Here is a 27322-nt window from a genome sequence, read left to right on the forward strand (position 1 = left end):
AGTAGGTAGCTTCTTCAGAGGTCTATGAAAGAAAAAAGGCGCCAACTTTTACTCATTTAAATACTAAAAGAAACAATGACATCATTTCCTATTTAGTTGTAAATAGACACAATTCTAAAAACGCAAAATCTATAAACTCTTATTTTGGAATAAAATAAGAGTGAAAATACTAAAACATTTAATACATGTTATACATTATAAATACCTTATTTAATAAATTAAAACATCAAAGTAAATTTTAAAACCAAGAAAACAGAAATGGCAAGTAGGACCAGAAAATGCCTACGGTCACCTAAATGTCTTGGTGACTATAAGTCCTTTCCATGTATAAAGGCCATACTAAAAAAACATTTTATGTTTAAATAACTGTGCTTTTAACACTATATTTAGGACTAGAAAAAAGAGAAACTATAAATGAAGAGAATTAGGAAAATACATAATTCCTAAGCTCATAAATAACATATAAAAGGACATATGAAAAAACATATGAAAAAACAACTACCTAAGATACGACCTGTACTTAAGAACTGGTGCTATGTTACAGCTCTCATTCAACCCAGGCACATTGAAGGCATCAAGTTTCAGTTGCCATTCTAACTCCCGGTTCTCTAGTAAGAGAGAGGTCGGACCGCCTCTAATGGAAATGGGAATATGATCAATGCCCATAAAAACAAAACTGTGTCCACAGTTAACAGTGAACGAACTGGAATAAATAATAGTGCTGCTGGTAGTGCACCAACTAATGAAAATGGCGACTCTCAAGTGGGTGAAAGTGAGAGTGGTCCCAGAAGAAGTAACCGAAATAGAAATAAAGCTGGTTAGCAGAATGGTGACTCTAACAGTGACACTTGTGATACTGACTATTCCAGTACCAACCCTAATGATGTTTTTTTAGGGAATCAGGCCAATCAAGGGAACAAGAGGAAGAACAGGAACTGGAAGCATTAGAACTGTCTGTTCCAACAGTTCCTAGTAGTGTTAACCCTGATATTGTTCATAATAGGAAGGGTGATTTCACTATTTATAATTTTTCTAATCTTGTTCTGGAACCAGAATTAATTGAACTTTTGGCTTTGGGCAATACTTTTGTTCCATCGAAAAGATGTGATGTAGCAAAAACGCTTATTGAACTTAAGTGTTTTGTTCGGAAATTAAATTTAAAACTTCTTTTCAATGATTCTACAAGTAATTTTCCCAATTGTTTAAAACTGCCAAGTTCATTTAACCCTCCCTTACACGTAGCTTTACGTATGTTCGAAAATGCTTGCGAGTTAGACATCAGATTTTTAGATAAAACCCAATTTCCAATGTCTAATAGATTTAATATTACAAGTGAGCAGCTTACAGCCCTCAACCGTATTCGAGACTCTTCAGTCAGGGTTATTAAACCCGATAAAGGAGGAGGGCTGGTTATCTTTGAAAAAACTCAATACACTGATAGGATGACTTCAATACTTGACTCTCCAGCTTATGAGATCTCTTCCCTCAATGAAATGAACGGCTGTATAAACAGATTGAAAGGCTATTACAGGGACTTGTTCATTGAAGGGAGGATTGACCTGGATACATATAGATACATTGACATCACACAACCAAGGGTTCCGGTTATGTTCGGTATACCCAAGATTCATAAGAACCTCAGTGATCCGCCTATGAGGGCACTGGTTGATGGGAGATCTTCTATCTCTGACCCCAGTTCTAAATATATAGATTTCCTATTAGTTAAGTATTTGAAGTCTATTCCTAGTATTTTTAGATTCTTGGACTTTTCTATCTAATATCAGTAGTATTGAATTTGACTGCTCACTTAATTTTCTTACAATCGACGTTGTCGACTTGTACACCTCTATTCCTCACCAAGAGGCAATTGAATGGATTGGGCTGATACTATCAGAATTGGGGGCACCAAAAATCGAAATTGGGGGCACCAAAAATCGAAATTGACAATGTTACTGAATTACTTGACATTGTCTTGTCTTCCAACTATTTTATTTTTGAAAACGAGTATTACATCCAAATACAAGGGGTAGCAATGGGCTCCCCTTGTGGAGCTAGTGTAGCGAATTTATTCATGGCCTACTGGGAAAAACACTTTGTTTTCAATCACCCAGAGTGGAATGAGAAAATTCACTACTATACTCGCTTCCTAGATGATGTCTTCATCCTTTTTAGAGGGGATGAATCTTCAGCTCAATCTTTTGTCGATTTTATCAATCAAACTACACCCTTTTTGAAATTTACCTACCGCTTTGCCAAAGACAAAACGGACTATTTGGACGTTAAATTAACAAAAGATAGATCTACGTCCAAATTTAAATCTACTATTTATAGAAAGGACACATATGTTAATTCCTTTCTTCATTTTTCAAGCTCACACCCTTTTAGATTAAAAAGAGCAATTGTTAAAGGGCAATTGGTGAGAGTGGTAAGGATGTGTAGTGAATTGTGTGACTTCCTGACTGAATGCTCAATCCTAAAAGACCTATTTGTAAACCGAGGTTATCCATCAGGCTTGGTTGATGATCTGACACTCGAAGTTGAATCTAAGAGAACTAGAGGTTTTTATAAGCCCCTACTCTCATATGAAAATTCTGATGTTGCTTGCAATTATGAGTCGACTTCTTCATCCATTATTATGCACTCTTCTGAGGAAAATGCAGAAGAGGACTTTCGGATGTTCCCTCTGAGTTTTATTACCACCTTCAACCTGAATTCTAATGAAATTTCAGGTATTATAGAAAAGAATTGGCAATTTATTACTAGAAATACACTATTAGTTGAAAAATTTGGGATTCGACCTAGAAAAGTGTATGAGAGGCAGCAACATTAAAGAGCTCCTTCAGAGGAAGTCTGACTTTAACATCCTTAATAGACTTAAAGGTTGCTTTAGATGCGGTTCCTGTAACTGGTGCAATGTAGTACGTACAGGTAGTACTTTTCTCATAAGACAGAAAAAATATGATTTGCATTCCAAAATCAATTGTGACACAAAATCTGTCATATATATCGCATTCTGTGTTTGTTGCTCTGGGTTTTATGTCGGTAAAACTGACAGAAAATTCAAAGAACGCATATACCAACATTGTTATGCAATAAAGAATATGAATTGTGATAATGCACTAGCCAAACATACTGTTAATAACCCAGGGCACAGTTTTGTTTTTATGGGCATTGATCATATTCCCATTTCCATTAGAGGCGGTCCGAACTCTCTCTTACTAGAGAACCGGGAGTTAGAATGGCAACTGAAACTTGATGCCTTCAATGTGCCTGGGTTGAATGAGAGCTGTAACATAGCACCAGTTCTTAAGTACAGGTCGTATCTTAGGTAGTTGTTTTTTCATATGTTTTTTCATATGTCCTTTTATATGTTATTTATGAGCTTAGGAATTATGTATTTTCCTAATTCTCTTCATTTATAGTTTCTCTTTTTTCTAGTCCTAAATATAGTGTTAAAAGCACAGTTATTTAAACATAAAATGTTTTTTTAGTATGGCCTTTATACATGGAAAGGACTTATAGTCACTAAGACATTTAGGTGACCGTAGGCATTTTCTGGTCCTACTTGCCATTTCTGTTTTCTTGGTTTTAAAATTTACTTTGATGTTTTAATTTATTAAATAAGGTATTTATAATGTATAACATGTATTAAATGTTTTAGTATTTTCACACTTATTTTATTCCAAAATAAGAGTTTATAGATTTTGCGTTTTTAGAATTGTGTTTATTTACAACTAAATAGGAAATGATGTCATTGTTTTTTTTAGTATTTAAATGAGTAAAAGTTGGCGCCTTTTTTCTTTCATAGACCTCTGAAGAAGCTACCTACTTTCTGTAGAGAAAACGCCACTTTCATTTGGAATAATAAAGCTGCGTTAAGGTGAATTGTGCTATTTGGCTCAAAAGTGCTCCGAGTTTCTGTTCAACAGTTTGTTTTTTATTCGTTGGTTTTTCTAGAGTGTGTGTGTGTGTGTGTGTGTGTGTGTGTGTGTGTGTGTGTGTGTGTGTGTGTGTGTGTGTGTGTGTGTGTGTGTGTGTGTGAATTTCGTCTGTACATACACACACCCCCCAATAGATAAACATTTTGTATAGTATTTTGCAACACATTTCCTGGCAGTAGCAGCAGACTGTCACACCTTAGTACTCATTTACAGGTGGTCTGCCCTGGGATCCATATTGACTACTGCTGGTTATTTTATGCATCAGTTATGTAGTGAATTACAATGGTATCAGTACACTAGTACAATAAGCAAATGACTCAGTCTTTGTTTACTAATAATATGTTGTAGTAAGAGTACATAAAATGTGTGTTTGTGTATTTAATCACAGTTATCTACTTTGTATATAATGGAGATTACCTTACCATATCTTTGCTGAAAAGGGGTAGTTTTAAAGTTAGTCTTTCCCCATTACCAAGTGCATATAAATAAAATAAATAAATAATATGGTGAATCACAGTGGTGGAAATTCACAAATGCAATATACAGATAGCTCTCAGTCTTCATCTGTGTGACTGTAACATTATAGCATTAAGGACAATTCTACAGATAGAATTTGCTGTGCTGGCTATTCAACAGCAAAACGAGTGTTAAGTGAAACAAAGTATGTGTGTTGTTTAACAAAAAAGTCTACCAAATAGAGGCAAGACAACATAGTACTTAACTCGTGTAGATGCTGAAAGCATAGAAGATGTTGTAAGCTGGAAACATCAAGCAATACTAAACGACCAAACACTAAATTTATTTATTCATTTATTGTTGTTGATCAGGGTAATACATTTCCAGTGTTCGAGTCTCCAGTGTTCAATCCCTAAGGCCAACAAGGAACATTGATTCTCCCAAACTTGGGTCATATACCTGTGAACCCATCTAATCATCTGATTTCTGTTTAAAATTGTTATGGTATCAAACTTTCTAATACTAAATAGTAATCTGTTCCATAAACTAGGAATTCTTTGTGTTATATAAAACGGCACTGTACAAGCACATCCACTCGTGCATGAATCGTGCCATCTCAAATAGAACCAAGACGCTCTCCTCCAAAAAAAGAAAACCAATCTGGTGGTCCCCTGCCATAAACAAACTTTACAAGAAAAGGAAGAAACTGTTGCAGAAAAGAGGAAAATCCCAGGATGCAAAAAACTCCCTTACCAGCCTCAGTAAGAAGCTGAGATCCCTCATAAAGTCCTCCAAAGCTAGTTACGAAAATAAAATTGCCAAAGATTCCAAAGACAACCACGAGGCATTCTATAGCTGTGTCAAGAATCTGAATGGCAATGCTCAGTTCTGCTCTGTACTACAACAAAATGGCATTAAATATACTGATCCCAAAGATGTTGCCAATATCCTGGCAGATCGATTCAGTGCCATCTTCACCCCCCTTTCACCCCCTAAAGGGCCCATCTCAATACCAAAACATTGTCAAATTCCAGTAATAGCCATACAGGTAAAAACTGCTTTCTCCAAAGCTAAGAATACAGCATCCATGGGACCAGACAACATCCTGGGCTGTGTACTACATGAACTACAAAATGAACTGGCACCTCACCTAATTGTCATGTTTAATCATAACCTCACCTCAGGCTTTGTGCCTATTGAGTGGCGCTCAGCTACAGTTATCCCACTCCACAAGGGGGGATCCAGCTTGGATCCTGGGAACTACTGCCCCATCAGTCTGATGAGCCTGATCTGTAAGGCCATGGATTGTATTATCATGGAACTTATAAACAAACAAAGACATTGGCAACCTTCAAACACTGGACCCCACCCAGTTTGGATTTGTGAACAGACGATCTTGTCTCCTGAACCTGATTGACTTCTTTGAATCAGTCTCCAGAGCTGTCAAGGTTAAGGCAGTTCACATAGCCTCTCTGGACCTCACCAAGACCTTCGACACCACTCCCCACTCTGGAATCATAGATAAGCTTACTAAGCTGGGCATTAATCCCTATGTCACTTGATGGGTTGCCAACTGGCTTACTGACAGAATCCACACTGTAAAAGTAGCTGACTCCAAATCCAGCTCCAGACAAGTGACAAGTGGAGTACCTCAGGGTTCAGTCCTGGGACCGCTCTTTGTTTGGCATCTACTTCTCTGAAGTACAGGCCAACACTAAGGGACTCTGGCTAACAAAGTTTTCAGATGACTGCAAACTGGGTGCCATTACTGAATCCCCAAATTATGTGGATATTCTGCAAAAGGGCCTTACAGAAACTGATGCTTGGTGCCAGAGCCTTGGGCTCAAGCTCAGTGCCAAGAAATGTATAGTTATCCTCTTTGGAGAAAAAACATGTGCCCATGAATTACACATAGGTGGCAGTACACTAAACACCGAAAATGTAATGAGAGACGTAGGGACACAGGTGGACAGCGGTCTCACCTTTGATAACCACATTGCCACAACAGTCAGGAAATCCTTCTGTGGCACACCTCATCACTAAGGGCTTTTCATCCAGAAAAAAGGAGGTCATTGTCCCACTGTACTCATCCCTCATTAGACCCATTATAGAATACATCGCCCCATTTGGTGTGTACCTCTCAAGACATCTGCAACAGCTGGAAAAGCCGTAGAAATACCTCACTAAAAGAATCACAGGCCTAAAGCAGATGACCTATGCTGACCATCTAAAAAAAAAAACTCCAGCTATACTCCTGTCACATATCGTCTACTCGGAGGCGATCTCTGCTTAACATACAAGGCCATGTTAAACCCAGAGCTGTTGGACATGCTCCACTTAAAGAAATCCCAGTCCCTCAGAGCCACACGCTCTAGGGATATAAACCTTGTCTTCACAATGAACTAAACATGCTGGAGGGATAGGTTCCTGACCCAGAGACTCCCCAGACTCTGGAATAGACTGCCCATACAGTCAAGCAGAGTGCCTCTTTGGCTCTCTTCAGAAGGAATCTTGACGATTGGATGGGAGATAAGAAATTCACCCCGGGGATCATGTCAGTCGCCCTGCTAAACAGGGGTCCAGGGAAGTAAATATTGTGGAAAGAAATAGACAGGGAATTGTTATGGCTAGGCTTGTATAGGCCCTAGGGCTGATAGGTTCATAGGTTGGTACTAGGCTATGTGTTTTATGGTATTAAGTGGTTTGATCCTGTAGACACTTTTGTTGTATCTTTTAGTTTTTATATTATCATTTATTTCTAAATTCAGAAATGCTTGTAACATATCATCCTGTATTATATGCACGTATGAATTTTCCTATAAAATGTTGATAAAGAATTGTAGAGAGTTTCAGCTTCTGACACCTTTCTCTATAATTATATGTTCTCGAGGTAGGAATCTTTTCAATTAATTTTTCAAGTCTTATTAAATAACTTTTGTTATATGAACAAAAAACATTGTTATATTCCAGGATAGGTCTTATGTATGCTTTACACAATTCAATCAGATGTTTTTTCTGGGTCTATATTAATTCCGGGAAAGACGCATTCATTGAATACGTCTTCAGCGAACACTAGCCTCCGAAATTCACTTCAGTGAACCACTGAATTTTTCACATGGTTCGCAAATACTCACCCACCAGCCATCTGGAACACGCAACGGAGTAAATCAAATCCACCCGAGTGGAGGGCTTCACCCCCACACACCCCAATGTGGGGGGGGGCTTTATCCACCCACCCCCTAATTTTATATATATATAGATATATATATATATATATATATATATATATATATATAGATATATATAGATATATATAGATATATAGATATATATATATATATATATATATATATATATATATATAAAATTAGGGGGTGGGTGGGTAAAGCCCCCACACACCCCAATGTGGGGGAGCCTTACCCACCGACCCCCTAATTTTATATATATATATATATATATATATATATATCAACTCTGAGATTGCACTACAGTGGGGAAAAGGGCAAAGATGAGGTGATGGCCAAGCGTTTGTGAACTGTGGAAAAAATTCCGCTGTTCACTGAAGTGAATTTCAGAGGCTGGTGTCTGTGGAAGATGTATTTGATGAAAATGTCTTTCGCAGAATTAATATAGACCCATTTTTCCTCATACAAGGAGATGGTCTTCAGTAATGTATCCAATTGTCTCTTTGTTTTTATCACTATTGAATTTACACACACAGAATAAGACCACTGATATTATTATCCCTAGATCATTGTATTCATTAACTTCTGATAACACGTCTTGTATTATTACTGGCTGTTTTAAGTTTCATTCCAAAATACCTGAAGTTACATTTATTATTGTTTAACACCTTTATTGAATTATCATGTAAGACATAGGCAAACCTACATTTATATAAAAGAACAGAAAATATATTAACATGTTCCCAGTTACATACATTATATATCACATATATTCTTTTGTATAACTATCATCAGTAAACTTCAAAAAAACTGCACAAGGTCTCCACAAAACACCAATAAAATTGAAAGGTAGACCCTGGAAGGGGTAACAATAAAGCTGGAGACAGTCCAAATTCAATACGTTTAATAGCAACGATACACTAAATTAACATTCCAAATTATCATCATTAACATCCTGAAAGAATGGTTAAAAGTGTGATTTGGAAATTTTAAGCTTAATTCATGTTTATTTTAAATTGTAAAGGAATATTTTATACTTTATTGTTTTAAATACCATTTAGATTTTAAAAGTTCCCCTGTTTTTAGCAAGCTAAAAGTTATGTGCTGTAGAAATGCATTTTTATATATGGCCAGGAGATGGCGAAAGGGACAATGGAAAATCTTTTCTCTTATGTAATGAAACAATGGACATTTCAGTTTTCATTATTATATATTTTTATTTATTTATTTCTTAACAGAACATGTATAAACAAAAACAGATCAAAGGATACAAGTCATTTTAGTTGGATTTTTATTGCTATATTTATTGATAAGGCTTTCAGTAAAGTAAGTCTGTTTGCATGATTCAATAAAGTTTTTTAAGGTTAGTTTTTAACAGTTTTAGTGAAAAGCTTTGTTCTTAATTTAATTAGGATGTATATACATACACACAGTTGACTGTTCAGCCCACATCTGATGAAGTAGTGTAAATGAAAAAGTAATTTGGAACATTAATGTAGTGTATCGTTTGCTATTAAATGTATTGTTTTTGGACTGTCTTGAGCTTTATTGTTACGCCTTCCAGGGTCTACCTTTCGATTTTAACTATCATCAGTCTAACATTATATAAATTGCTCACATCCTGATTTCCCTTAAACCCCAATACTCCTCCAGATTATTATTCTGTATGCATTGCTCCCACATTTTCCATTTATTTCTATGCAATGTGCTCCAACCCCTTTTCTGAAGAGCTTACTTCCAGTTCTTTTATCTCTGTTACAATATTCAGTACTTGAAATACAGTAAGTTTATTCTTTGATTTCCATTTTCTAGCAATTGCTTCTTTGGCAACCACCAGAATTTAACTTAAGTCCTTACTATGTCTAGGCAATTAAGATCCTTTGCCCCAGCTCAAAAGAATCATTTCTTTAATTGCTGCCATTTGCTTACCCAATATTTCTGACAAGAGTACTCTGTAAGAAATGTTTGAAGTCTGCCAACTCATTATACACCCAAAACATGTTCCCAGTTACCTCTTTCTTCCCCTTCACATTTCCAACATTTGCCATCTACCTGAGGAAAACTTCTTTCGAGTCTGCTTGGGGTATAAAAATATACCCATGCAAGCATTTCCAGGAAAAAATCCTAAGACTTCTGGACTTTGTTGCATTCTTGGGAGCCACACATACGTCCTCTGAAGTTACATTTATTTAAATCTGATGCCCTGTTTTTAAGTTCAAGTTAGTATTTCATGAAGATAGCTATTAATGTTGTTGTAGTCATTCTCATGGAATAATAAATCCTAACCTGCAGTCATCTGCCTACTTATTCATCCAGCATGTGCTTATTGCTGGAATTGTTGCAAAGACTACTTTAAATAGTATCACAATACTGAACCTTGAAGTGCACCAGAGTTTACTAAAAGAGGTATTGAGTTCTGCCCTTGAATTATCAGTGTTTGTTTCTTTTCTGACAGCCAAGCCGTTCTCCAGCTGACAAGGTAGTGATTATAATTTTCTTTGACTAAGGTTTCATGTGCCGTTTTATGAGGCTGAATGTCTGATGCTTTAGCTAGGTCCAAGTAAATGACTGCCACAGGCATTCCTTTATCCATAACTTTTGTTTTATGGTCATGATTAGTTAGAGTTGATATACTTTGGAAGAACTGCTGCCTAATGCCATGTAAATTATTTTCTGTTTTATAAAACTTCCATTAATTCTCGAATACACCTCTCAAAACATTTACATAATATTAATATAGTAGTCAAACTATAACTGGTCATTAGTTCTCCGTCTCTCTCATTTTCCCTTTTTTAAGAATTGGGGTGACTACTGACTTTTCCACATATCTGGAACATGACAACTTCTAAGCAAGGAATTAAATATTCCTGTTAATGGTGTTTTAATTAAGTTTTTTAATAATGTTGTTGGGATTCTGTCTAGTCCTACAGATATTTTTATTTGTAACCTTGTTAGTGTTCTAGTTATACTTTCTGATGGCATTATTGGACAGGCATGTTGAAAGGTTTCTAATTTTTTCAAACATAACAGTACTGTTACCATTATTTAGTCCAATGTGTGTAAAATATTTATTAAATTCATTAACTTTGTTGATCAGATTAAATAGCTTATCTTTAATTTCCATCTGACAGGACTGGATTTATTATTTTCCGCACTGAATTAATGTACTTACAGTAATCCTTTTTATTGTTTTTGATTGCTGTTATTTGTAATTCAGAATTTGTTTTTTACATTTAATCTTGTATTGAAGTAACTTGGCAATTTTATTCAATTTACTCTTCTTATATTTAGTTGGATATTTTTGTATATTTGAAATATTTTTCCTGTATAATCTTATTATTGTACTCCACCAATAAAGACACTTTTATTCTTGCATTAGATTTACCAGATAAATCATTCCAGTCAATTTCATTAACTGTGCATTTAACTGTATTCTAATACATTTTACTATAATCATACCTCTTTTTGTTATTGTTCAGAAGTCTCTTTGTTTTCTTTGTCAAAATGTATCGAATTATGTTAACATTCCAGAGATGTACCAATTTTTATATTAGATAAACATTTCACATCATTGGTAATCACCAAATCCAACAAGTTGCCTTTCCTTGTATGAATTTATTAAAAAAATTACATTTCAGATGATGACTGTGCTCATAAGATGTGCTGCCAATATAGAAGAGATTGAAAAGGTGATACTGGCTGTAGTTTTGACTTGATAAGTGGCTGGCATGAAGTAAAAAAAAAAATAAATAACATTTGAGGTTACAGATTTAAAAAATGACTGACACGTGAAGTCAAGAAGTCAGTTGCAAAAGATGTCCTGTTATTTAAGGTACTACTTAAACTGGTTGCATTTGATAAGTACCCAGTCATATAGGATCCAAGCTTGAAACGTTTGGCATCAGGCATTTTGACACTTGCGTACCTCCAGGCACACTGTATTGACTTTGATGGTTTTGTTGAACCTTGACATTTATCTAACTACAATCATTAATTACTTGATTGACTGACTAATTTTAGCCTTTAAACTTGTATTCAAGCAGCAACATCCGGAGCTAGCTTCCTGGCTTACTGAGCATTAACCCACATGCCATCTAAAATCTTCAGTGTAATAACTACTTGAAGTCACTAAGATTATCTCAAAGATCTCACAGATAACCACATACCAAGAATTTGAACCTATTCATGTGAGTAAGATAATTTTATTAACAGAATTCCAAAGCCATGTAAAGCAGTACTGTTTTAGACAGTGCTACCAGTTGTGTGCAGTCATGTAAGCCCTCCATAACACTGATTTGCTTCTGTTGCATTCAGCATTAATTGTTTGTCTTTAATTTCTGCTCATATACACATACAGTTTCAGGGCAGACTGCTCTTATACCAGTTTACAACATATCCCTATTTTAACATTTGATTTTGAAATATCCTGGCTCTCAGGCTTAGCTGTAGTGATTTCCAGCCTTTTTCCCCAAACCTTCCCTCCTCTGTACTTTGCAGTATCATAACTTTTATTGAGGCTTGATGTTGTAGTACTACTTAGTATGCTAATGCTACTGCTATTAACCTTTTTGATTGGGACAGTAACATTAATAACAAGTTGGTAGACACAAAATTTACTGCAGTTATTTGTAATTGGTAGACTTGTAGCCTAATTTTCAAGCCTGTCCATTTGAGCATTCTTCTTCTGTCTTTCGGCTTTTCCCGGTTAGGGGTTGCCACAGTGGAACTCCGGTCCGCTAATGATTAGCAGTAGATTTTTACATGCTGGCTTACAGGGCCTAACGCACAACCTTCAATGAAGGAACGCCCATTCACGCATGTCGACACACACAAGACACTCTGAGAATCGAACGTGCAACATCTAAGTGTGAGGCGACAATGCTACCGCAGCATCACCACCGCAGTTTTCCATTTGAGCATTATAATTCTAAAATATATAAAACGTTGAGCAACGCCTATGATTATCCACAAGTTTTATGGGCAGAAATAGATTATCCTTTCAGACTTATTGATTCATTTATTGACATATAGATAGTTGAAGGGTTACTAGATTCAAAGTTGTCTGATTATTTTTCAGAGTCAACATGCTAAAAATAAGGAAAATCTTGGACTTTAAAAATCTGTAAATATTTAAATAAACTTCCTTTAAGGGCAATAGTGACCAGCAATGGGGACAAAACTTGAAGTGATGGCTGTTTATGTTGATGGGATGCCATGAAGATTGTGATAAGTGAGTCTTTTATTAAGAGCTTCTCTGATTTTATAGAGCAGTGCAGAGACATTATTTGAGTGATTTTCTTTAGTCAGCATATATTCTCAGCAATGTGGTTTTAGAACTGGTGAGCAGAGAATTGTCTAAAGCAAGTGATTATCGCAAAAGACATGCGAAGTTGACAACTGAAGTATTAGATGTGATTCTTTCTTATAATTTTGTAGAATCTGAATCTAGTTTCTATATGCAAAAAAAATAGCAATGGAGGCACCTATACAAATTTATTTAAGATAGGTTGTGAAAAAAGTGATATACAAATATATATGTGCTAAACATACTGCTATTCAGATGTTTTCATGGTCATATTTTTATGACGACTCCCTGTTGAAAAGTCAGGACTTCAATGCCAAATCTCAAAATGCAGGAATAAAAGACTGAAAATACAAATGTTAAACACCACTCTTCACTTTTAAACATGATTTTTGTAGGAGAAACCCATCCTTGTACTCTCCAGTGTGGGGGAAGGCAAGTCTCCTACACCTTATATTTATATCCCATTTCCAATTCCAAGATTACCATACCTTGTTGAAAAGGGAATATTCTGAGAAATGATAATGTCAGACTTAATATATGTAAGCCTGGGTTTTCACTCATTCAGTCTCCGCATTTTGGGACTCAGCATTGTGAGTCTTGGCATTTCAAATGGTTACCATCTGACTTTTTAAAGCTTAGTTACACTTTTGATGAAAAAGTAATCATTTTTAGATTTGGAATTGTACAAAAAGGATAGCCAAATTAAGACTAGAATATTTTAAAAAGTCAGTTTAAAGTAATGCTTACTTAAAATATGACAACATACACTCTGCATTTGTAAAATAAAATCTTATGAAAAGGTTAGTTGGTAAGTGATATATGCTTAAGAAGAAAGCTATAGTTTTGTCAACAGATTTTGTTCAAAGGGTTATCCCATCAACGCAGTCATGAATTTGGCAGGTCCACAGTGTATAAGCATCATAAAATTTGTAGTAATGCCAGTGGAAATAGTAATTCTGCTGGAAATACTAAGCAGAAGAAAGATTTTGCTTCTGGTGTAGCTGAGCCAACAATTAAAAATGTAATTGAGTAACTGGAAAATTTAAAACAGTTTTCCTTGTGCTTTAAGAACGATTGACTCTGAACTAGTGTTTTCGCATAAAGAGGTAAAAATTACAAGGACAGTTTTCAAAGTAGGCTCAAGTTTTTTTTTTAGTACAAAGGTTTCAACAGATATCAGGTACCTTTAAATGTGGGCAATACAACTAATACAAATATATTATTCGTTGTAAAAACACTTTTGTGGTAAATGGCAGACAAGTTGCTGTACTTGGTTTGTTCAGTTCTGGTTCAAGTTTTGTTATGTGCATTGGGTGTTGTGAGATATGTATAGTGTTCTACTTTATTAGAACAACTACAAAGTTACATTGAACATGCATAAACACTTGAGTCTGAGAATGTGAGTAACACACTGTTTGGGCATTCACATTCATGTGATAGTACTAAGGTATTTGAATTCTTTGTTATTATGTTACAAATGCTAACAGAACATTTTATGCTGAGGATAAACTGGATTAGAAAGAGTACTGCTAGCAGCTGAAATGAAATGCTTGCAGTATCCCAGGTATAATGGAGAAGGTTAAGGTATTAATTATTGTTGAGTCACATGAATGCAATTTTTTTGTGAATTTGTTAGTTTTATGAATATCATGTTCTGATGATTTTGATGGTGTTGATGATTAAGGGGTGCTGCACTTCTGAGTGTGTAATACTTTGGATGGGATCTTCCCTGAAAAGAGGCCCATAGCCTAATGGCTCTAACTCAGTCAACAAAGGATAGATTCAAAAATAAGTCTTCTAAGAACTCTATCTGCGATTTAATAAAGTGCATTATAATGTCACAGTAGCGTTGTCGCCTCACAATAAGACGCTGTCCGGTTCGATTCTCAGCTAGAGCGTCTTCTGCGTGGAGACATGCGTGAATGGGCGTACCTTCGTTGAAGGTTGTGCTTCAGGGCTGGTAACCCGGCACGTAAAAATCAACTACCAATCATTAGCAGACCGGAGTTCCGCTGTGGCGACCCCTAACCGGGAAAAGCCGAAAGACTCAACATAATGTCACAGCCTTTTACAATTTTTAAATACTTTTAGAAAGTATGCAGTTTAAAGTGATGGGCTGGTAATTATGTAGATCCAAATGAATCCTCTTTTTCTTAATAGGAATCACCTCTGCTTGTCACCTCGTTTTCTGTATATGCCCATTGTTTAGTAACCTGTTAAAATATTATAAAGAGCTCTAACTATGATTCTGTATAGGAAAACTTCCAGACATTTTGGGTCCCAAAGGACCAATATTCTTGATTATATTCAAGGACACATTTACATCTTCTCTAGAAAGTAATATATAATTCCAGAGTTACAGCTCCTTTCTCTTACTTTTTTGCTATTTTAATATTGTTGCTAAATCATTAAAATCATATTTGAGATATAGGAATAGAAAATATTCTGAATTCTTTGAGCCGTACACCACATTGCTGTTGTTTTCTGTTCATTTTCTTATTGTGATTGAAAGGTTTATAATGTGTCTGTGTGAAATCTAAAATCAGATTACTTGATTAGAAAAACAGAAAAGGATCTTACAGAGTTCATAGTTTTTGGGAGTTTGAAGTATTTTGTTTGGCTGATTATACCTGTGTGCTTAGATGTCTAGCTGTGCTGCAGCGCATATAAGTAAGAAATGAAATATTCTTTCTGAGGCATATCAGTACTAGCTGGTTCATTAGGAATATACCATGTTTAAATGTAGTTACCTTAGGATTTACTCGTGCATGACATGTCTTGTTCATAACTGTGAAGCCTGAGTGATCAAAGTTCAAGAGTAAGTATATACAAGCATTACCCATATACAAACGTGATATATTGTTATTATGCCAAGACTTGCGCATTATTATGTTTGTTGTTTTTTTATATTTTATTTTTATTGTTTTATTCATATCTGTGAAGCAAACTGTACCTTTTGGAACTGTTTTGGATTTATTTATTTATATAAGTAGTTAAGTTAGTTATAGATGTTATATATGTGCATCCTTGTGATAATGTATACATTTTCTCAAGGACTAAAAATTTTTGTATGGACCAATTTCACTAGTATAAACTGCTGAGAACACGGGAGAAGTACATTCTTCTTGTATAGGCAAAAGTGTGCATGCTGTACAATGAAATAGAGTTAGCTAGAGAAATCCTGTGAATTAATGCAACTACTGCTTTCTCCATAACTACTAGAATTTAGGATCAACCAAGAAAGAAAGGTACTAAAATACCACGGATGTTGGGTATCCGAAAGTACTTCTCTGCCTCTACTGAGAAGCCATTAACTGCTCTGATCTTGGTAACCACTGCACGTGCACACACACACACACACACACACACACACACACACACATATATATATATATATATATATATATATATATATATATATATATACAAACAATTTTTACATTAAATTTCCTAAAGCTAGCCACAGTTTATGCTGTATGCTGTCAACACCTTTCTACTCTCATTAAAATGTAGCCTTTAGTTTACATTCCATTCAGCTTTTCTTTGCAAGTAGTAGCGGAGAAAAGATACCCAAACATTTACCATTCAGTATACTTTTACTGCACTGGAGTAGAAAAGGGAAGTATAGCGAGGTGAGACCGATTCTATAGCCCATGAGGAGAACTTTACACCCCACAGGGAAGAAAATTGCGAATTCCTGTAGATATTTCAGCTCACACTAGAATACATTATTAATTATCCTGCACTGTGACCAGAATAACTTTTTTTTTTAGTCCTGAGTAGTCCATATTATCAGAAACAAATTTTCACGTACTGTTCTTATTTAGTGTGGGAAAATGTTAAGCAAACTGACTAACGAAAATCATTGTTAATTGTACTACCTGTATCTTTAAGTAATGCACTAAAAACACTTTAACCTGGGACAGTTGCTGCTTTATTAATGTTTGTGTATTATTGTCTGTTTAATCCACAGGCTGAGTTCATTTATTGTAACAGGCTTAAGTCTTACAATAGTCTTAGCTCTATGGATGCAGAGAAATAAAGCTCAGACAGTGATCCACATCAGCTGGGATCAGTTAGTAACTCAAGCAGTGTAGGGGCCACTGAGAGATGTTGGCAGTAAATGGCATAAATTTCCTATTCTGGAAGTGGAGCATCTCTTCCTGTTTTTTAATTTCCTCATATATTTTGGGTTTCTAATACTGTGACAGGAATGGACCCCATTCCTAAGTCAAAGTACGATTAAAGTTCATGAAATTAGTATTGTTTCAGTCTATGATGTCAGTCAGAAATGCTCTTTGTAGTACCCACAATGTGCTCAGTAATGGCTCCTGCAATTCATATGGAGTTACATGTATTGATAACATATCTAAATATGAGTGTAGATTCTTTTTTATAAGACCCATTGCTCCTACTACTATTGGAACAGTCTGGGTATCTTTCTTCCACATTGCTCTCGTTTTTGTCTGGAAATCCTAATATTTTATGGCTTTGTCTGTCTGTACATAAGACACTGTAGTCAGTGGGTGTGCTGATTTCAGTGAGCAATACTACTTTTCTTGGACAACTATATCCAGGTTTCTAGCATCTGTCTTTTGAACTGTTGGTAATGGATGATCCCATGTGATGTAAACTTCATTTTCTAATATGCTTTGTGGGTCATGCTTGCAGTGTTTTTCAGCCACTTTAGTACCATAACATGTGCATAATCCCCAGTGCAACAGTCTTGCCACATTATTATGCCTTTCAGTATGCAGTCCTTCTGCTATTAGTATGTCGCAACCAGCAATGAGGTGTGCAACTGTTTCCATCTCTGTTTTACAAGACCTACATTTTTCTGTTTCTCCCACATGTTCATTGGACTTTGTAAACCAACGTGTACATAGTCCACTATCTTGTGTTGCCAATATTAACCTTTCATCTCTTGGTTTGAATTCACCTCTCATTAATCATTCCTGCATTCATTCCTGATCAACATGAGGTTCTTCCAGAAGTTTTCTATATTTGCAACTGTATCTATGCATTTTCCAGATTTCTTGCCTTCTCATCTGGTCCTTTACCATATATTCTTTCTTTTGTTTTTTTTTTGTCACTTTCAGTTGCGGTCTGATGTCCTTCTACTTGTGGTTTGATTTCCATTCCTGCTTGACACTGATATGCTTCTGCTAGCATAAGCAGGGAAGTCATCTTAGATTTAGTCTCCTCATGTTTCAAAACTTTCAGTACATTTGGGTCTTGTGAGGTCAGCAGATATGCGTGGAGTCTCACGATTGCAGATCTGTACATGTAATCAATTTCGAGGAGGCCCATCCCTCCTTCAGAATGGGGAATATATAATCTTGATATACACTGTTGTGTCTTTCAGCTTTTCCCGGTTAGGGGTCGCCACAGCAGAATTCCGGTCCGCTAATGATTGGCAGTAGATTTTTACGTGCAGAATTGCCAGCTCTAACACAACCTTCACCGAAGGTACGCCCATTCACGCATGTCTCCACGCAGAAGACGCTCTAGCTGAGAATTGAACCAGACAGCGTCTTACTGTGAGGCGACAACGCTACCGCAGCACCACCACCGCAGTAGTATTTTATAAATCATTTGGTGAGCATGAAGCATTCTTCTCGTTTTCCTATCTAATCTATCCATCATGTTTTGGAGTCATTTAGTCACTCCTAAACTGTAAGTTAGGACAGGAAGAGCAAATTGGTTTATAGCTTGGATTTTGTTCCTAGATGTCAATGCTGTTTTCAGGATTCATTTAAATCTTCTAAAGTATTCCTTACTAAGTTTTATTTGCATTTGTTCATGTTTTATTGATGATCCTTCACCACTTCCCAAATATTTATGCACTCTCTGTTGCTCAAGTTCTTTTATAGCACAGTCTTGTGGTGCTGCAGGTTTCCTGCCTTAAAGGTTTCCTTTGGAACATTTATCAAGACCAAATGACATTCTTATATCATCTGAAAAAGTTTTGACAACTTGTAGTTGTACTTTCAGTTCCTCATGTGTTGAGCTATACAGTTTTAAATCATTAACAAAGAGAAGATAAGAAGTATTTTACACTTTGTTGTTTTCTAGGAGCCAAATTATAACCATTGCCTAAGCTATTAAGTAGATAGCTTTGTAAGAGTAATATAGAGCAGAATGAAATGTAAAGGGTTAATTTAAAAGACGTAAATGTGCTTTAAAAAAAGCTTAGATTTAGATAATTGGCATCCATGTGTAAGGAATATGTTATTGAGAAACAGAGTTTATAAAAACAGCTGTGTGCAGATGGTGGCTGGAAAATGATTAAACAGAATGTCAGCAAGGTAAGAACATGCAAGATCAACAAATGGTCAGCAAGATGACGCAAAAACACCAAGATTTCAAGGATCAAGGACAATTGGAAACAAAGAGCGACTGTTAACCATGAAACATCAGACTCTGTATAAATGTAAGAGTGTAAAATTAAGCTGGATGGAATTTGCCGTAGAGAGCTGAAAGTATTGATCACACGCTATAGAGCTGAAAAGAATTCTAACAGTAAATTGCTAACTGAAGTAGTTGGTCTCTGTGTATTTATTGTACTTAGTACAATACCGCAGCCAACTAGTTGATCATAATAAATAGCTAAATACAGTGGTATGCACGTAAGCAAAAACAAGTAACTGAAAGAAACAAAAAGAAGAATATGCATGTATGCAAGAGCAAGTAATTGAAGGAAAAAAGGAGCATATAGATTTACAAGCTTAATGGGTTAAGGGCAAGGCAGAATAGCACCGGTGACAGAGTCACCTTGGAATATCCCCCTTTGAATTTTTATCCCTGGAATAATAATTTGTCCTCTATCATGGCTTAATTACAAAGTGGTCTGCCACTGTTTCATGGTCACTGTAATGTAGTCGATCAGTGTAGCATGTATCTTATGCATTTTTAAGCACTCTTTTATCCATGAATGTGGGATACTATCAAATGCTTTTTTGTAGTCAGTCCATGCCATACTTAAATTCCTCCCCTTTTTGCAGTTCTCCACTATGACTTTATTTAACAACAAATGATCCTTTGTTCCATATGACTTTCTTTTATTGCCCTTTTTTCTATTGTCATAATTGAATTGTCTTCCAAATGACTATAAACTCTGTTGGTATATTCCAGTGTATAGTTTATAAGTCATTGGAAGGCAGGTTATTGGTCTATAATTTTTAGGGTAGCTTGCAGGTTCACTCATAAGTAGGAGCTTTGTTTTTCCCATTGTTAGCCAGGTTGGTGTCTGTTCGAGGTGGACACATAAAGAGTGATTTATTCATGGCTAAATCTCCATGCAAAGATGTTAATACTTTTAACAAGAAGTTAGGTACTGCATCTGGTCCTGGGGTTTTCCAATTAGAGGCTTTTCTTAACTTTGTTTCAATCTGCCTGGCTGTTACTTCATCCCATTTCATATCCTGTACCTTTAAACTTCTTATTCTTTCTTTGACATCTTCTATCCATTTAGCATCTTTATGTTCCGCAGGATCTTCATAGATAATTCTCCAAAATGTATTTATTCCTTCTTTTTTTGGTGGTCTTTCAATTCCTTTTACCTTGTTTCCCAATTCTCTATACAATTTTTGGGTCATCAGTAAATTTCTTATTTTATATGTTTCCTTTATATTTATCTGTGTATCTTCTAAGTTTTTCTGCCTTTGCTGAGATTTTTAGTTTTTTTTGCAATAGTGTGTGATAGATCCCTATCTGTTCTAACACATTGCTTTTATCACGTCTATCTTTCTAAATGTTTTTGTTGATCTGTTCCCTCTTCTATACTCTTCTAACAGTGACACTTCTTGTGTTAGTTGCTTTATAGTTTTCGATACTTCCATGATGGTATTTGATTTCTCCCCTTTCTCTCCCTCACTACCCTGTGTTCTTGTGGCACAACCTTATCAGTAATTGAACTGTACAGTAATGTATCTTATTTACTTCTCTTATATTGCATTGATTTCGAAGGGCAGTCCTAATTACTGTGTTCATTTGTTTTATCAAACTTTTGACTTTTTGAGTTTTATTGACCTTCTGCAGTCTATTCCTTTCATTGATCTTAATACGTCCATCTCTGTTAAGTCAAGTAACTCTTCTCTTAGCTCATTTTCTTCTAAACTAAGGGCAGATTTTTTTTCCATTTCCTGCGAGCATTCTATAGAAAGTTCTATTGCATCTTCTTGTGGCACATTTTCTTCAGTTTCATCCTGTGCCAACCATTGCTGTGTCATATGGGAACTCACTGGCTTATCATTCCTCAACATTAACTGAGTCAGAGTTTCCCCAGACTCCTGTTCCTTCCCTTGCTGTCCAGCTTTAAGTGATCATTTATACTGGTTTCCTGTGAAAGGTTCCAAAATATCTTCATATGGCACTTGACCAATCCTGTTCCACTGATTTTGCCTTAATTTGGAGTTCCATTTTTCTATCCTGTTGTGATGCTTTCTGAATGACGTTTTCTACACTGAATCTTTTACTTCAGAGGTACTCCATAACCTCGGTTTCTATTTCTTTAACTTCTCCATTACTGATCTCCTTTTCTACTTTTCCTCTTTGTCTTCTTATTTTTTGTATTGTAAATTTTTCGGTGTAAGGATTCCTTTGCTTGTATTTCTCGTCAAATATCTTTGGTGCTGCTCTTTTTGCATTGATAAGTTTTGCTTTCTCCTTTGTATACATATCACACCATAGTAAATCACTCTTTCTTTCCCATGTCCATATTTCTTCTTCAGATGTCTCCTGATCTTCCTGTTTCTCCTTACTTTGGGTACTTGTTCCGTCATGCTGTGATGTAACCTGTGTTAGACTTTCTACATTGAATCCTTTACTTTACAGGCACTCCATAACTTCAACTTTTATTTTTTTTTAATTTCTGCTTTACTGATCTTCTTTTCTACAGTCCCTCTTTGTGACATTATGTTTTTTATTTTGAAATTTTCCATGTCTGGATGCCTTTGCTTTTATTTCTCTTGAAAGATCTTTAGGGGTGCCTTCCTTATGTTGATTAATTTGGCTTTCGCCTTTGCATTAATTTTGCACCATATCAAATCTCTCTTTCCCGTGTTCATATTTATTTTTTATACTTTTCAAAAATATATAGGTTTTGTTTATATTTTTGCACTTCCTCAGATGCTTCTTTTTCCAAACAGATCAAAGTTTATTGGTCTATATGCTGTTTTTCACAAATGTGTTGTATTAATGACACCAAATTTTTATTTGAAGCTTCTGACAGTTTTTCTTGTGGAAGTATTTTTCTTTCCTCTAATTTCTCTCCTAATCTTTTTGTATATCTTGTGTCTAGAAATTCTGGGCTTTTGCATAATAGTAACAATACATAATTTCTTTCTTTTCCTCAGTAATCTACTCTGTCATCTTTATGGCTCTTCTTTGGCCTATCAGTTTTTGTGATTTTTGTGGACTGCTACTTCCTTCTACAACAGGGGGGGGGGCATCCTCCTCCAGGGCCTGGCCCAGCTTCATTGCAGGAATGTATTTTGAAGATTTTACACTATCATTTTTTCCAGTCCTGGCACCAGCATGCCTACCAGGATTGGGCACTTTTTTATCCTGGGTCTTGTGCAGTTAGCTATCTTTTTTTAATTTTTGACGTACTTCTGTCCATGATATATGCTGTATAAATACAGTCTGTATATCAGTGTCACCTTGGTGAGATTTTGTGAAAAACAGGGTCCACCTTGTGAAGGTACTTACCAAGACTTAAGAATTAATTCAGTTTCAGCACTGCTACTCTCCTTTATTTGCTGACTTTTCATCTTTTCATTCGGACCCCCTGTCTCACAATTCAGACCACTCATCTCCATTCTCATCTTCATCCTGCTGCACTACTGACTCCATACACAGACAGGATACAAAACAAAGCAGAACTTGGGCTTAGACATCCATACCCTACAAGCTGTTCATCACAAAGTAGCTGCATTTGGAAGGAAATTGGGAGCATGCATGTGCTTCTAGTTGCATTGAGGGACAACACAGATGTTTACTTTTTTTTTTTTTTTTAGGTTGAGCACTTTCGTTTTTATTCAGATGGATGTCATCAGAACCTGACACTGCAGTAAGCAATTACAGGAGTCAGACACTTTGCAAATATCCTTGGTGCAGTAGCTAGACAAAAGGGCAAGACCGAGACCTGATAATTTAAGCCACATACAGAAAACCTTTCTGAAGTCTGCAATATGGTATGTGATAAGCATCCTTTAAGTCTTAATGATGCTGCAAAATGGGGGGGGGGGGTATGAGAGGTAACAAGGTTTGGAGGGATGAAGTCTTGGGAGATTGATAAAGACAGTTGAGATGAGTGGTCTGGGACTGTCCTCCAAGTGCCCTCTTTCCCCAGCAACAGAAAGGTACTTGAACAAAAACCCTTGCCTAATTCATCTGAGGGTACTATTTCTATAGTACCTTTAGACAGTATGTGCTCTGAAACAGGAGAAAACAGGGATGTCTGGCCTACAAGATAAGGAGGTATTCTTCAAAAGGGAGGAAGAGATTCCCACTGCCATCTGCACCTTTCCTGGTTGAAGGACAGAATCCATTTTAATGAGATAGTCTCATGCCATAGAGGAAGATTAAGGCCTTATCTAACAGAATGGGCAAGTAGTCATTCAGACCATTCAGACTACTCTTGATTCTGGGGGGCATGTCTGTTTGAGGTTACAAATGTCACGGAAGTCTCCCCCTCCTCAGGGAACCCACACACACATCAAACCAGACTCTTATTTTTGACTGCTGTCATCCAGCACATGCTTGCTCAACAGTAGATAAAAGCGGTCGCTCCTCAGTTAGTGGAAGGGTTTTACGCCAACATGTTCCTTGAGCCAAAGAAGATTCCCAGAGACCAGTTCTGTATCTTTCCTTTCTGAATCTGTTTCTATCCAAGTTCAAATGTTGTCTCTTCACAACTTAGTACCTCTTAGTCCCCATTTTTGTTTTCTAGTGACCTTAGACTTAAAAGATGCATATCATCTCATTCCTGTAGATCCAGATTTCAGACATTTCTTTTTTTTTAAACAAGAAACATCTTTATTAAATTATTACTTATGGCATAGGCAGTCATACATTTATATAAATGAAAACAAACCATATTGACATAATCCCAGCATCAAGCATTTTACATCACAAACCATATTGACACAATTTTAGTTGCAAACATTATACATCCCTTCTAATGTACCCAATCATTGTCCATCAAAGATTACATAGCTCATTCCAATCTTGCCTTCTTTTAAACCTCATTCCTCATGTGTATGTATTATTTCCACAATTCCCATTTTTCCTATTCAACTTGCTCCTACTGTTTTCATCTCTGTTACTATATTCATTGCTTCTAGTACAGTTGGTTTAGGCTTTGATTTCAATTTTTCTAGTAATTGTGTTTTTGGCAGCCACCATAATTGGACTCAGCAAGGCCTTGCTATATCTAGGCAGTTCTGATTCTGTATCATAGCTGACAAAGTAATTTCCCTGGTTATATCAGTTTTCTCACCTAGTATCTATAATGGAGTAGTCTGCAGGGAAAAAGTCTGCCATATTACACTCCCTAAAAATATTTTCCCATTACCTATTTTTCCCCATCAGACCTCCAACATTTGGTGTCTACCTGAGGAAAAATTCTCTGGAGTCTACTTGGGGTATAAAAGTAATTATGTAAACATTTCCAAGCAAAAATCCTAAATCTTCAAGATTTAGTTGCTTGTTTGGGAGACAAACATATATTCCCCTATTGTTTATTTGTGAATTGCATTATTATTAATATTTATTAAGAATTCCAATAATTTGGGGAACAATTTTGTTATCTAGGTTAAATATCTTATTAATCTCTGTGTTCACAAAGTCTCTACATATTTATAAAATTAACAAATTCTCAGAATCTTGATTATATTTGGACCTTATATTTTCAACAGTGTGAATATCAGTGCCATTTAAGAATTGATGCCAATAAATTAAGTTCCTGTGTTTTTCAATACTAGCATTTTGTTGAAGTTATGAGTGTCAAAGCAGTCATTTGTATAAGCAATCATAAACAGAAAATATTATGTCTGTAAAACAATGGTTAGAATATGTGAATTTTTGGAAAGAGAAAATTATGTTATTTAAACAGGGAATTTGATAAGAGGGTGTAATTCCATTTAAGCAAAAATCTTTTAATAACCAGATAAAACTATTAGAGACTATTTGTTTATGGTTGGTTGTGATATATTTATTGTATGCTAATAATAGTAATACTAATTTACTAATAATATTTATTGATGCATTTGTTTCCATTTGAATCATAAGATGACTTTATCCACAATGCTGTAACTTTTACAGTTTAAGTCGCATGCATTTGAATATCATGGAATCCTATTCCACCATTATCCCACTCTTTTCTGTGTCAATCAAAGGAAACTCTTGGTTTATTAGGTTGCCAAAAAATTTAAGTAGAATTTAAGTAGAATATTGTTTATCTTCATCAATTTTTTTGAGGGGTTACTTGTGTGATGACCCACCACTGGACCAGTAATCAAGGAACCTCAGTCCTCACCACTGGCACCAGTGGGGGATGTTCACTGGGAAGACAGCAAGGTACACACACAGGTCTCTGCATCAAGTGCAATTTCCCTTAAGAACACACAGAGACCACAGTCAGTCTGGGATTCATTTCTCCCTCTTTTTCCAGATCCCCAATAAGACTCCCCACTGGAACGGCTACAGAGTTGAGACCTCAGCTGAATGGCCAAGCCAAGACCTCCAGCACCCTCTCTGTTCAACCAGTGCTTTGTGTCCCTACCCAAGTAACTGACACACACTCTCTTTGAGGTTTGATTTACACACACACACACACACACACACACACACACACACACACACACACACACACCCCTGGGAAAGGCTGGCACAGCTTTACTAGCTAGGCCTCCTTTTGCCCAGTCTATAAGGTACTTATCACTGCCACCAGCCAACTCCTTATCAGCTACTTTAAGGCCCTTAACAAAGGGTGTCCAATCGTACTGTGTAATATTATTATTAATACAAATGTTAGTTTGACCAAGAGCAAGACTATTAGCAGTGGCCGACAGTGTCACCAAATAAATATGCAAGTACTCGCCAAACTTAAATATCTTTACACAGATCACCCACAATGAAAGGTTAAAATTTATTTAATAATAAATAATAAAAGAACAAGATAATACTCAGTATATATTCACAGTGACAAGAGTTCAAAACCACAGGAAATATTTAAAATAACATTGTATTACAGTCTCAAATAAAGAAAGAAAACTTCTAAACTAAACTTTACTATATTCCTGACTGAAACTATAAGAATTAATATACCCTAGTTAACTTTACTTAAGAGCAAAGCAGATATTGTGGTGAATGGTTATTCTTGCCAGGTCCAAGACAGAATACAGAAGTCTGTGTCTGTCTAACAGATCTCTCAAATTAATATCTCAAATATTACTGCTGGGATAGCTTGCAGAATGACATTTCTTCTCATTTCACTCTATCCCAGGTGAAACCCCTACTGCTTGAAGCTTGCAGTATTTGCATCTACCTGTGAAAATACATATACCTCAGATCTTTGGCAGATGCTGGAATTCATAAAACAATTACATTCTTCCACATTTCAAGACTAGTAATTATCTCACCTTAAAGACGATACAGAAAGTTTTCTAGTGCAGACTTTGTCTCTAGCTGCATTGAAAACTGAAAGATACCATCTTTTATTGCATAGCCATAAGGCAATTTAATTTCAGTTATTTTTCTGAAGTTAACCTCCAATATTCCAGTTTCCACTGTTAAAATATATACATACAAACAGTTACAACAGTGCATGCACATTACTGTTCTCTTCTGGCAGGGCACACTATGGTTACGTCTGAAACAGCACTCTGCAAAAATGTTTTCAACACACACTTCTGTACCAGTTTGATTTACACATGACATACAGTTCTAATACAGTTGTAACACAAGCATCTTGTATAAATCATGTTGATATTCACAAATGATATACAGTTTAATTATTTACAAAATTTCAGCTAGCTGTGCTGGCAGTATCTCCCTTTGTTACAACTTGCATCCAATCTAATTTGCTACATAGGTTCATGAAACTGTAGTTTATTCTCCCAAGTGCCACCCTTTGGATTAAAGGAAAGTTGCTGTGAGATAAAAAAATTTGTTTTGTTTTCTGCACAATTCAAAGTCTGTTTATTAACATTATATTTTTTAAATCGTAGTAATGCTCATATATGCGCTCCTTTTGTCTATTAGTAGTGTTCTCGGTTTGAGGGCAGCCAAGCTTTAAATGTTTGCTTCTGCACATTAATATTTTCTTTTTATGCCATTGCATTTATTAGTGATTAGCAGCATTTTACAATGTGGCTGCAATAACATTATTTTTAAAAAATTATGGAATATAACTTTAACTTGTCTTGGAT

The 27322-nt window shown here is 35.8% G+C and overlaps 1 protein-coding gene across 1 annotated transcript in view; it reads left to right on the plus strand.

Annotated features, from left to right (window-relative positions):
- The window catches only part of LOC122807687, a 1034636-nt gene that overhangs the window by 376877 nt on the left and 630437 nt on the right, over nucleotides 1-27322 (plus strand). The window lies entirely within an intron of this gene.

This window comes from Protopterus annectens, chromosome 7.part1 (genome assembly GCF_019279795.1).
Source record: "Protopterus annectens isolate FY-2018-M chromosome 7.part1, PAN1.0, whole genome shotgun sequence".
NCBI classification, from domain to species: domain Eukaryota; kingdom Metazoa; phylum Chordata; order Ceratodontiformes; family Protopteridae; genus Protopterus; species Protopterus annectens.